The 14,085-nt window shown below is 32.6% G+C and overlaps 1 long non-coding RNA gene across 1 annotated transcript in view; it reads right to left on the minus strand.

Annotated features, from left to right (window-relative positions):
• LOC310725326 overlaps positions 1-14,085 on the minus strand; it is a 517,016-nt gene that overhangs the window by 427,210 nt on the left and 75,721 nt on the right. The window contains exon 2 of the long non-coding RNA XR_014533322.1: positions 11,819-12,155. This is a non-coding gene — a long non-coding RNA (uncharacterized lncRNA). The remainder of the gene's footprint in view (positions 1-11,818; positions 12,156-14,085) is intronic.

Raw genomic sequence — 14,085 nt, forward strand, 5'->3', positions numbered from 1 at the left:
AATTTCATTTGTTCATTTGTGACTTATTGCACCTTTTAACGTTTTTTTTCATTAAATTATTCTCAAAAATATGAAAATGTATATAGTCTATCATTATTATAAAAACAGATCATAAACGTGAAAAAATTATGGTCAATTGCATGTTAGTGCAGATTTGCCTAGTTCGAAAAACCGCTTTCTGTTTGAGCTACGAAGCTGAGACTTGCGAAATCGCATTTTCAGAGTCTCAGAAGCTCATTCTTTACAGCACTTACATGTTTTTACAAAACATGAGCAGTTGATGCATTTTTGATTACATGACTTTCTACACCTGATTACTTCAGTTTTTACTGTTTTTAATAGTTTTTCATCAAATCATGATTATGAATAAGAAATCATATTTTTTTATAATAACTATTGAATTTCTTTTATTTAAAGTAATATTTTTGCCAAAACATGGTTTTATATGTAATTACTGGTCATAAATATGTGGAAAATTTGTGGTCAATTGCATGCTCTATGTGCGGATTTGCCTTAGTTCGAAAAACCGCTTTCTGTTTGAGCTACGAAGCTGAGACTTGCGGAATCGCATTTTCAGAGTCTCAGAAGCTCATTCTTTACAGCACATACACGTTTTTACAAAACATGAGAAGCTGGTGCATTTTTGATGAATTATGACATTCTTCACCTGATTAGTTCAGTTTTTACTGTTTTTAATAGTTTTTCATCAAATTATAATTATGAATATGAAATTATATTTTTTCATAATAACTATTACATTTCTTTATTCAATGTAATTTCTTTGTCAAAACATGGTTTTATATGTAATATTTGAACATAAAAATGTGCAAATTTGCTTCTCTCAGGAGCTCATTCTTCACAGCACATACACGTTTTTACAAAACCTGAGATGTTGATACATTTTTGATGAATTATGTCTTTGTACACCTGATTTGTTCAGGTTTCACAGGTTTTAATAGTTTTTTTTATCAAAATATGATTATGAATTTAATTTTTTAATTTTATTTATAACTATTATATTTCTTCATTTAAAGTAATATTTTTTGCCAAAACATGGTTTTATATGTAATATTTGAACATAAAAATGTGCAGATTTGCTGTAATTCGAAAAACCGCTTTCTGAATCGCAGTTTTCAGCGCCGCAGAAGCTCATTCTTCACAGCACATACACAGCACATGATATGTAATGTCACCAATTAGCTTTTTTGTTCACTTATGGCATCTTTTAACGGGTTTCATGTAACTATACAAGAATATATAAAATTATTTTCATAATATCTATAAATTTTTTTATGATAAGAAATTTTTGTTCAAACATGATTCCTTTTGTCATCTTTTCGTTTGTCGTTCACCTATTGCACCTTCTAATGGTTTTTAAATACATTTTGCTTAAGATTATAAAAATTCATAATTTCATAATTATTTTATGAAATAAGTAATATATTTTTGTCAAAAAATTATTTGTCCTGTCACCATTTAATTTTTCGTTCACTTATTGCAACTTTTAACGTTTTTTCATGCAAATAATCTCAAGAATACGAAAATTCATAATCATAATTATCTTTTTGTCATTAGTCATATCTTTGTCAAAACATTTGTCGTTTCACATTTCGTGTTTTGTTCAATCATTGTACCGTTTTAACAGTTTTTCATGAAATTGCTCTCAAGAATATGAAAATTCAAATTTTTTTATATTTTATTTTGAAAAATGTCATATCTTTGTAAAAACATGATTTGTCACATTTGGGTTTGTCGTTTACGTAATGCACCTTTTAACGGTTTTTCAATAAATTACTCTCAAGAAAATAAAAATTCATATTTCCTAATTATCATTTTTTTGTAAAAAATAAACATGCTGGAATATTACCTATTCATTTTTTATTCACTTACTGCACCTTTTAACAGTTTTAATGACATTATTCTTACGATGATGCAAATTCATAATTATAATTTCTTTTTATGAAAAAATTCATATTTTTGTCCAAACATGATTTTTCATGTCACCATTTAGTTTTTCGTTCAGTTATTAAACCTTTTCACGGTCTTTAATGAAATTATGCTAACGATAATCAAAATCAGATTTTCATAACTACCATTTCTTTTTATGAAAAGGGTAAGATTTTCAAAACTTCATTTGTCATTTCACCTGTTTGTTTTCCATTTATCATGAAAATATTCTCAAAAATATGAAAATGTATATTTTCACAATTATATTTTTTTCATTAAAAAAGATTTTTGTAAAAAAAGATTTTTCATGTCACCTTTTCCTTTTTCGTTCAGTTATTTGGACGTTTTAACGGTCTTTAATTAAAGTATTCTTACAATTATGAAAATAATAACTACCATTTCTTTTAATAAAAAATGTCATATTTTTATCAAAACATGATTTGTCATTTCACCTACTTATTTGTGAACGCACTTATTGGACCTTTAAATGGTTTTTCATGAAATTATAATGAATATGAATTCATGAATATGAATATTTCATGAATATGAACCATAATACAATCATATGTTTTCATGGAAAAAGTCATACATTTGTAAAAACATGATTTGTCATGTCACCTTATTATTTGTTGTTCACTTATTGCAACTTTTAACAGTTTTTCATGAAATTATTCTCACGAAAATGAAAATTCATATTTTCATAATTATAATGTTTAAGAAAACAGTCGTATTTTCGTAAAAACATGTCCATGGCACTTTTTTTTTTTTTTCATCAAATCATGAAATCATCTTGTAACGTTTTTTATGAAATTATTCTCACAAATATGAATCATTTTTGTTGTCAAAACTTGATTTGTCATGTCACCTTTTCGTTTTTTATTCACGTATTGTTCTATTTGAAGTTTATCATGAAAATATTTTTAAGAATAAGAAAATTCATATTGTCTATTTTTTTAATGAGAAAAATATTTTTGTAAAAACAATTTGTGCACCATTAAATTTTTCGTTTGCTTATTGCCTATTTTACACGGTTATTTAGATAATAATGCTAATGAATATACAAAATCATATTTTCATAATATTGTTTTTATCAAGTCATATTTTTGTCCAAAGTTTTTATTTCACATTTTCATTTTTCGTTCACTTATTGTACTGTTCAACATTTTTTATGAAATATTTCTCGATAATATGAAAATTCATAGTTTCATGATAATTTTTTATGACAAAAGTCATATTTTTGTAAAAACATGATTTGTCATTTTACCTTTTCGTTTTCCGTTCACATACTTTACAATTTGACGTTTTTTTCATGTAAATTATCTCAAGAATATAAACATTCTTATTTTTTTCATGAAAAATCTTTTTTTTCATAAAACGTGATTTGTAACCTTTTCGTTTGTCGTTCAATCATTGTACCATTTAACGGTTTTTCATGAAATTATTCTCACGAATATGAAAATTTATATTTTCATAATTATAAATATTTTTATTTTTTACTTACTTTTTGCCCCTTTAAACAGTTATTCAGGAAATTATGCTAATAAACATATAAAATCATATTTTCATAATTATAATATTTTTTAACAAAAGTCATATTTTCATAATAACTGTCATATTAAAAGTCATATTTTTGTCCAAATATGATTTGTCATGTCATCTTTTCGTTTTTCATTTATGTATTGCACCTTTTAACGGTTTTTCATGAAATTATTCTCACGAATATGAAAATTTTCTATATGAAAATATAAAAAATCTTTTTTTTTTTATATGAAAAAAAGTCATTTTTGACAAAAACATGATTTGTCCTGTTACCATTTAATTTTCGTTCAATTATTGCACCTTTTAATGGTTTTTCATTAAATTATTCTCAAGAATATGAAAATTCATATTGTCATTATCATATATTTGTTATAAAAAAGTCAGATCTTTGTCAAAACATGATTTGTCATTTCACCTTTTTTGTTTTTCGTTCAATCATTGTACCTTTTACCCCCGTTTAATGAAATTATGCTTACGATTATGAAATTAATAATTTCATAATAATTACCATTTCTTTTTATAGTAACGATAATTTTTTTGTCAAAACATAATTGTGACAGTTCACCTTTTTGTTTTTCATTTGCTCGTTGTACCTTTTAACCGTTTTCATGAAATTATTCTCAAGAATATGAAAATGTATGTTTTCATATAATTTTTTATGTCAAAATTTAGAAAAAAAATGATTTGTTGTTTGAGCTTTTCGTTTTCGTTCACTTATTGCACCGTTAAACGTGTTTTCTTGAAATTATGCATTAGAATATGAAACGTCATTTTTACAAAATAAGTATCATTTCATTTTATGAAAAAAGTCGTTTTTATCAAAACTTGATTTGTAATGACACCTTTTCGTTTTTTGTAAAGTTAATGAAACTTGGACGTTTATTTAATGACGTTTAAGATTATGAAAATTTATATTTTCAGAATTTTTTTATCACTTTTTTATTGTTCTTTCTGTTATTGCCAATTTTACCGGTTATTCAGAAAATATTTTTTCATAATAACTATTGTTTATTTGTTTTTTGTTTTTTTCATTAAAAGTTGTCTTTTGTCCAAACATGATTTGTCAAGTCACCATTTAGTTTTTCGTTCCGTTATTTAACCTTTTAATGGTCTTAAATGAAATTATGCTTATGAGTATAAAAATTCAGATTTAACAGTATTTAGAAAAATTTGCTAATGAACATACAAAATCATATTTTCATAATAACTACCATTTCTTTTTATAGTAACGATAATTTTTTTGTCAAAACATAATTGTGACAGTTCACCTTTTTATTACCTTTTAAATATTTTTCTATTTCTAAACAGATAGAAATAGATGCCGAACTCGCAAACTTCCAGTACCACCCAGAGACATACTAATGCCAATTGGATTTCATTTCATGTGTGGAGGTTTGACATTGGACCCCTGGAGTGTTTAAAAGCGCCGGAATTGAGAAGCTGGTGTTGAATCTGTGATGATCACAAATGTTGAGCTATTTTATGAGTTGCTCAGTAGCTCCTAGTTTTATAACCATAATGACTGTAGAAAGAACTTCACTTATAATCTCACTCTTCAGTGTTCTGTATTGTTTAATAAATATAATCAGACTCTTGATGTCAGCCAAATGAGGATGGGTTCCACTTTTGAGTCTGGTTCCTCTCAAGGTTTTTTCCTCATGACATCTAAGGGAGTTTTTCCTTGCCACAGGCTTGCTCATCAGGGAAAAATGCACACCATTCACATTGACTGTTGATCTCTGTAAAGCTGCTTTGAGACAATGTCTGTTGTAAAATGTGCTTATAGAAATAAACTTGACTTGACTTGAAAGTCGGGTTTAATAGGGTTGATGAGTGCAGGTGCATCATGCACTGTGCAAAATTCAGTCAGAAGTCATGTATGGAGCTGCCTGCGGTTAAACACCTTGGCTATGCAGAGAAAACAGAGAGACCTCTAGACTCATCGTGCATAATAGGGTGCATAAAGTTCACCCATGTAAATTAATTTAGGTCAGCTTCAGCTATCAGTAGTAAAATCTAGATATCTAAATAAAATGTAAAAAGTAAACTAAACTAAAATGTTTTTATTTGAAATGCTCAGAAATAATACTTAGTTTATTCAACAAATATGTTGCTTCATTGTTGAAAACTGTACAATACTTTAAATGTTTTGTGGAACTTACATTAAAATGTAAATGTTTTGCGTTAAAGCGTGCACATTAGGAACATGATGCACATGGCAATTTGAGACTTCAACTGCAGGGGTTCCTCAAAGGGCAGCGTCGCGCCATATCAATCCACTTGTTTCTACTGAGTCACAGGCAAGTGTCAATAATTTTTATAATCGAATAACTTATATTTTTCATTTAATATGTGATGTGCTACCAAGCTAACTCCCTAATCTCTTTTACCAGTGTAATGTTGATGTGAAGAAGCATGCCGGTTCAAAGCAGTCCAGCATTTCTGCCGAATCATACGTAAGTTATGTATTAATAATTTTTTAATTATCATCTAATTTAACGTAATAGTTTTTGATGTAAAAGCTTTGAGCTTTTTGTGGGTGTCCCAAAATAACTATCTATTTGAATGTAGCTGCTTGTTACTGATTCCGCACGGTTATGTTAGCTTTTTACCTCATTTAGAGTTTTGAATGCTTGGATTTGAAACAAATAACAAATTCAAACGAGTCATTGGTTTATTGATAAAAAAATCCACAAGTAATGCAATGAGAGTTCAACGTGACGTTTGCTAGTCATATGCATTTGCAACACAAAGAATATAACTTTGGGTACTGTCTATCCAGAAGCCTGTCAGCACTGTTTAAACGTTGCACACATCATATTCTAAATAGTTTTTGACAGTGGAACGAATGGTAACACGCTTGAACTTGCTTGAGTAGATAATAATATCTTGAGAATAACAAGAACATTGTGTGATATTCAGACAATTTTAATTAATTGAGATGTTTGTTAATCAGTGACCTCGACTAAACGGCTAATAAATTATATTGTGTACTGGCTACTTTTTATATATTTATACTGGAAAATGTTCTGATTATTTATAGGTTTTTTTTGTTGTTTTTTTTCTAAATACTGAAGATCTGCATGGAGTTTTTCAGGATCTGTTACATAGACCTCCTAAAAAAGTTCAGCGTGTCACTTGATAAATATACAGCACCTCTCCTGAAACTCTACAAAAAATGGAGAGATTCATTGAGTCCAGAAATGAAGACACTTTTGGACAAGCTGGATGAGCAGGTACTCTTTAAGATTCTTGAATGTACATATAAAATACACATATTTAAAATACTGAAGTACCAACAGTTCCCTGAATAGGGTCATTAAAGCTAGTGTGCTATCTTTCGTAGTCTATGTTTTATGGGAATCCAATTGAACTGGTTAATTTTAGGAATAATTGTATAATTATAAACTATATAATTGCATTTGTTCCCCACTGTAAAGGTTGTGCAATTAATAAAAAATTATCCTTTTTACTCTCAATTTGAGATTCCTGTGTTTAATCCATAAGACTTATGAGGTCATAAAGCATCTGCACCCTTTGGCAACTTTCTTCTTTTGTTTTTTGTTCTTTTGAGGTCAGCGATATTGTCACTCAATGAAAAGAGCAGTTGAGGGCCTGCGTGCCACTTGTTTTGCGTGAAAATCCGGCTTTCTTGCTCAAGATGTGTCTGGCAAGTTGCCCTTTTCAAACTTTATTTCTAATTTGGTAGCATGCTTTGCATTACATGTGTTAATTTTGTTTGCACATTATAAAAATAATAAAGCTGCAAGCACCACCATTGCACGGGCACTAATAACAATTAGTAATTACGTTTACATGTCAATTAATGCCCCCTCCTATCACTTAATCTCCTAGGACACTGACCCTGAAGACCACAGCACCAGAGGGGTAAAGATCGGAGTCCTCACTGTGGTTGAAGATGATGTTGGCACTCCTGTTTCACTGGCCACTGTGATAAAAAGTGCAATAATCCTGGGAGAGGCCATTGTTCTACAGGATATTCGAGATCTGCCAGAAACCTTTGCTTACTTGTTCGGTCTCTTGTATGCACTCAATATGGAATACCCAAAAGGACTTAAATATACTTTTGAATTCATTCAGAAAATCTTCATGGATCTTGGCGGTACCTGCTCTGCGAGAGTCCAGTCACTAAAATTAAAACTGTTGTAGTTGACGATTTTGCAGATGTCACTGAAGCTATGGCAAATGGGACAATAATTGTTGCAATTATACTTTAGTAATTAGGTATTTAAAAAAACATGCTTCTTTATAACAATGTATCATTCGATTCAAACTTTGCAGCCTTGAGGAATACTGAAGTTTTGAGTTGAGTTTTTTTTTTGTTTTTATCTGGCTGTACTGGTACAAGCTAACTATTTTTTCTGATACACTGTTACATATCATACTGTACTTTACCAAGTGTTTAGGTTTATTCAGATGCAGTGTTAATGTATTCTCAATGTTGATTTGCCAAAATAATACAAAATGCTATATACAACACTTGAACCTTGAACCTTTGATGTTTACTCCGATGCTTTTATTAATGTCTGTTTTGGATTTTTATGTACTTTGGTAATCAGTTGAATAAGAATACTTTATACACTGTTTGACTGGAGTGTGGATAGAGGTTTTGGGTTTTTAGACAAAATATTACTTGATTTTTGGAAGCTCATCTTTCATTTTATGTTGAAACAAACAATTTTGTAGTTTTCATACAGTTTACAAAGTTTTCCAATGATGTTTGATAACATTTGTAGTTTTGTACAAACATGCCTAATGCAGAAGACATGTATGTCATATGGCATACTTTGTAATGTTGTGTTTTGGACAAACTATTAAAAAATGGAGCGGGAGAGAAATTTGTTGTGGTTTATAAAAAATTTTATATGAAAATAATTATGAATACATAATGGATCAATCTGTCCTAATTGCATTCAGCAAACAAAAAATATTTTGTTTTGTTATTTTTTAGGTAAGCTTGACAATATGTTGTGAGAACTAAGGATCTTAACAAAATACTTTGGGTTGCATGGTCTTCAGACCCTGTTTGTTCAGTTAACTCATAAAAGTGCTTGTGATAGATTGCCTTATTATTTTAAGTTCACTCAACTTTTTTTTTTATAGTGTAGGATTGTTGAATATTAGATCTCTCACGTCAAAAGTGCTTACTATAAAATAAATTATTACCGACCAGGAGTTTAAAATAATGTGTTTGAAAGAAACGTGGATTAAACTGAATGAATATGTAGCATTAAATGAAGCAAGTCCTCCAGGGTATAGTAACATACACCAACCCCATCTAAATGGCAGAGGAGGCGGAGTCGCAGCTATTTATAATAATAATCTAAGCGTCACATAAAAGACTAAACACAAATGTAAAACATTTAAAGTTCTTTACACCAACATAAAATATCCAGTGTCCAAAAGCAGGTCCAGTCAGTCAATTCCACTAATTATTATTTATAGACCCCCAGGGCCCTACTCGGATTTTCTCATAGAATTTGCAAATTTCATCACAAATTTAGCTACTTCTTTAGACAAAGTATTAATTGTTGGTGACTTTAATATTCATTTTGATAATCAGGAAGACTCCTTAAGAGCAGCAGTTGTGTCCATTCTAGAGTCAGTTGGAATTAATCAAAATGTTATAGAACCCACTCATAGTGGTGGACACACTCTTGATTTGTGGTGAACATTTGGATAAAAAATTATAAACTTAGTCATAGTTCCACAGTCTAAAGCTATTTAAAAGCCATTATCTCATCACTTTTAAAATCTGCCTCAGTCATTGCATTAGTACCTCACCACTTTACCGTGTTAAGCGTACAATCACGTCAGCTACAGCAGCGCATTTTATCAATAATCTTCCAGAAATTACAATATTAAATAGATCTCCGTCTGACCCCGCAGATCTTGACTGGGCCACTGAATACCTAGAATCAACGTTATGTTATACTCTAGATGATGTAGCTCCTCTTAAGACCAAAATAATCAGGGAGAAAAAATTAGCACAGTGGCATAATGATCATACACGCACCTTAAAACAGACCACTCAGAAATTAGAACGTAAATGGCGTCAAACTAAATTAACAGTATTTCATATAGCATGGAAGGAGAGCCTCCTAAATTATAGAAAATCTCTTAGTGCTGCTAGATCAGCATATTTCTCCACCCTCATAGAACATAACAAGCATAATCCTAGATTTATATTCAGCACGGTAGCAAAATTAACAGGAAATAAAAGCACTGCACTAACATGCACACCATTATTAGGTAGTAATGATTTCATGAACTTTTTTAATAATAAAGTTGAAAACATAAGGCAAGAAATCCAGACGGTTAATATAAATCCAAACTATTTTACAAGTAACCCTGTAGACAGCAGTGCAATTATAACAGACAATCACTCCTATTCATGAAAATGACTTAATTTCATTAATTTCTTCATCAAAATTATCAACCTGCATTCTTGCCTACAAGTTTCTAAAAACAGATCATTCCAGAGGTAATTGAACCTGTTTTAAAAATAATAAACTCTTCCATTAGCACTGGTTATGTAACTAAATCCTTCAAACTGGCAGTTATCAAGCCCCTAATTAAGAAACCTGACCTTGACCCATGTCAGCTGTCCAACTACAGGCCAATATCAAATCTCCCCTTTATATCCAAGATTTTAGAAAATGTTGTAGCACAGCAGTTATGCTACATCTACTTATGAACATTTTTTAAATGTATCAGTCAGAATTTAGGCCTCATCATAGCACAGCTAGTTACGGTGGTAAATGACCTGCTATTGTCCTCTGATCAGGATTTTGTCTCTTTACTTGTTTTGCTCGATCTTAGTGCAGCTTTTGACACCATTGATCACACTATACTGCTTGCTAGACTTGAGACCGTTGTTGGAATAAGGGGAATAGCTTTCACTTGGCTCAGGTCGTATTTGACTGATCGCTATCAGTTTGTTGATGTAAATGGTGAGTTCTCCACACTCTCTGAGGTAAAGTTTGGTGTTTCTGTCTTAGGCCCACTGCTTTTCTCTTTATATACGCTGCCTCTGGGTGAAATTATACATTTCATGTCAAGGATCTGTCTTAGGCCCACTGCTTTTCTCTTTATATACGCTGCCTCTGGGTGAAATTATACATAAACATGGTATTCGCTTACTTTGCTATGCTGATGATACACAGTTGTATATTTCAGCAAAGCCAGATGTGGATGCTTGATAACTTTCTTTTGCTCAACTCAGATAAGACGGAAGTACCGTTACTAGGACCGACATGCAGCTAAAAGCAAACTTTTCGATTATGTAGCATCTCTGAATGGTGTTTCTGTTTCAGCGTGTATGGCTGTCAAAGACCTTGGTGTTATTATTGACCCTAGTCTTTCCTTTGAGGCTTGCGTAAATAATAATACCAGGATCGCCTTCTTTCACCTTAGAAATATTGCTAAAATTCGAAATATGATGTGGTTACAGGGTGCAGAAAAACTAGTTCATGCTTTTGTTACATCTAGATTAGACTACTGTAACGCTTTACTGTCTGGGTGTTTGAGTAAGTGCATAAAAAAGCTTCAGTTAGTTCAGAATGCAGAAGCAAGAGTCCTCACTAGATTTAGGAAATATGACCACATCACTCCTGTTTTAATCAGTCTACACTGGCTCCCATTAAAATCTTGCATTGTTTATAAAATACTACTACTGACGTATAAAGCACTTAACGATCTTGCACTGCAGTATCTGAGTGAACTTCTGTACCAGTATGATCCTCCACACCTACTTAGATCAAAAGGTGCTGGCTATCTGTTGGTTCCTCAAATAATTAAGACTACAGCAGGGGCAGATCTTTCTCTTATAAAGCCCCACAGTTATGGAACAGCCTTCCAATCAATGTTTGGGACTCAGACACAGTCTCAGTGTTCAAGTCGAGGTTAAAAACCTATTTATTTAGTCATGCCTTTTATCAGTAGATTTTTTTCTTAGGTAAAGGTACAGATCAGGAGGGAACATGGATATAGAGTGTTTGGTGAACTGGGATATTTGTATGCTGTCGTCCCCTAACTTTCACACGTTCACTTAGGTTTGTTGACGGTGGTGTGGTGGGTCGTCTCTTATCCCAGAGATCCCGCATGTCGGTGTTAACTTCTGGTTCTCCCTTTTTGTTATGCTGCCATAGCGAGTCCAAACTGCACAGTGATATTAACTTTCATACAACAATAAAGACACATGATAATCCATATCCTTCTCCTCCTACCCCTCTTCTCTCTCTCTCTCTCTCTCTCTCTCTCTCTCTCTCTTCGACTGGAGGCCACTCGGTGCAGCTTGGGGCAGTTTCACATCAACGCTTTGGGTGGTTCCATGAAATTCCGGAGTAAGAACGGGCGCTTTGAGGATGGATTGGACTGTAGTTCATGTCAACAGTCTGCTACATTCACTCAGGACTACTTTTCGCTTTTGATCATCATCACTGTACCCTGCAACATCGTATATCTGCTATAAATGGACATTCGGTGCAACCCAGATGAGGATGGGTTCCCTCTTGAGTCTGGTTCCTCTCAAGGGTTCTTTCTTATGCCATCTCAGGGAGTTTATCCTTGACACAGTCGCCACCGGCTTGCTCATCAGGGACAAACTTACTTATAAAGAACATATTCACTTTTAATCACCACATTATCTGTGCTTTGAGACAATGTTCATTGTTAAAAGTGCTATACAAATAAAAATGAATTAAATTGAATTGAATTATATTAGTTTAAATCTAAGCTTTATACATATAACCATTACTCAGCATTAATATAGTATAATACTCAGCTTCGCAGAGAACTCTGTGTATAAAGAGAGTTCAGACAAAATCAATAATCATGCTATCATGCTTTAGAGTAAAGTTTATAATATATAAAGTTTAGCATACATTATATAATCAAAATGTTTGTAAATGTAATTCATGTTATATAGGCGAGTGAGCAGATTGCCATTGCTGTTAAGATGGTTCTCTACCGAGAGCTCCATGGGACGGGCCTAAATTGACTGCAATAAAGCTGATTTGCTCTTTCTCATTTGTGACTGGAAGATGTCTTCATTTGGTTTGTTTGTGCATTATTTGAAGTTTTAAAACCTAATGGCAATTGATTAGTGAATAGCTAAAACTAATTTGAGTATTTAGCCACTCAATTGTAATTTCTACTCGGACATGGGGTCTGAGTAACGACATTATTCAGATAATTATGCTGATGAAAATACAAAATCATATTTTCATAATAACATTTTTATCAAAAGTCATATTTTTGTCCAAAAGTTCAACTTCACCTTTTGGTTTTTCATTCACTTATTGTACAGTTTAACAGTTTTTAATGAAATATTTCTCAATAATATGAAAATTCATAGTTTTATGATTATTTTTTATGAAAAAAGTCATATTATGGTTTGTCATTTTACCTATTCGTTTTTCGTGCTCATGTTAGTTCTTACTCTCCAGTGATCTGTATTGTTTAATGACTATAATCACACTCTTGATGTCACCCAAATGAGGATGGGTTTTCCTTTTGAGTCTGGTTCTTCTCAAGGTTTCTTCCTCATGACATCTAAGGAAGTTTTTCCTTGCCACAGTCGCCACAGCTTGCTCATCGGGGATAAATGCACACCATTCACCTTGACTGTTGATTTCTGTAAAGCTGCTTTGAGACAATGCCTGTTTGTAAAAAGCGCTATAGAAATAAACTTGACTTGACTTGACTTGAAAGCCGAGTTTAATAAGGTTGGTGAGTGCAGGTGCAAAATTCAGTCAGAAGTCATGTATGGAGCTGCCTATGTAGTTAAACACCTTGGCTATGCGGAGAAAACAGAGAGACCGCATGACGTCTTGACTCATCGTGCATGATAGGGTGCATAAAGTTCACCTATGTGATTTAATTTAGGTCAGCTTCAGCTATCAGAAGTAAAATCTAGTAATATATAATATAATTTAGCAATATGCTTCAAATAACATAACATCGCTTATTTTCGTTTAAATCTAAGCTTTATACATATAACCATTACTCAGCAAAAATTTTTTCGGCTTCTCCCATTAGGGGTTGCCACAGCAGACCATCCGCATGTTTGATTTGGCACATGTTTTTACGCTGGACGCCCTTCCTAACACAACCCTCCCCATTTATCCAGGCTTGGGACCGGCACTAAGGCTTGTGCAACCCTAATGGCTGGGTTCCCTGACCGGGGATCGAACCTGGGCCGCAGCGGTGAGAGCGCCACATCCTAACCACTAGACCACCAGGGAACCAACCATTACTCAGCATTAATATAGTATTGTGGCAGCGGGGGCGGGGCCGAGCGCCGGTTTGTGAATGAAGGGCAGGGCCGAGAGAAGATAGGTATGGAATTGCCTCACCTGAAGTCTATCTAACCTCATGTGTTCTCTGTTTCAGTGATCAAAGGAGGCATTTAAAGAGGAGGGTGTGTGTGTGTGAAAAGGTGTGCGTACGGGTGCCAGAGACGTGCGGCGTGAGCACAGTACAGAAAAACAAACCTCTGTATAAATCTAAATAAAGACGGCTGAATAGCCTTTACACCTGACCTGTTGTGGCGTTCCTCCTTCCCCACCGACAAGC

This window comes from Silurus aristotelis (genome assembly GCF_946808225.1).
Source record: "Silurus aristotelis genome assembly, chromosome: 4".
Classification (NCBI taxonomy): domain Eukaryota; kingdom Metazoa; phylum Chordata; class Actinopteri; order Siluriformes; family Siluridae; genus Silurus; species Silurus aristotelis.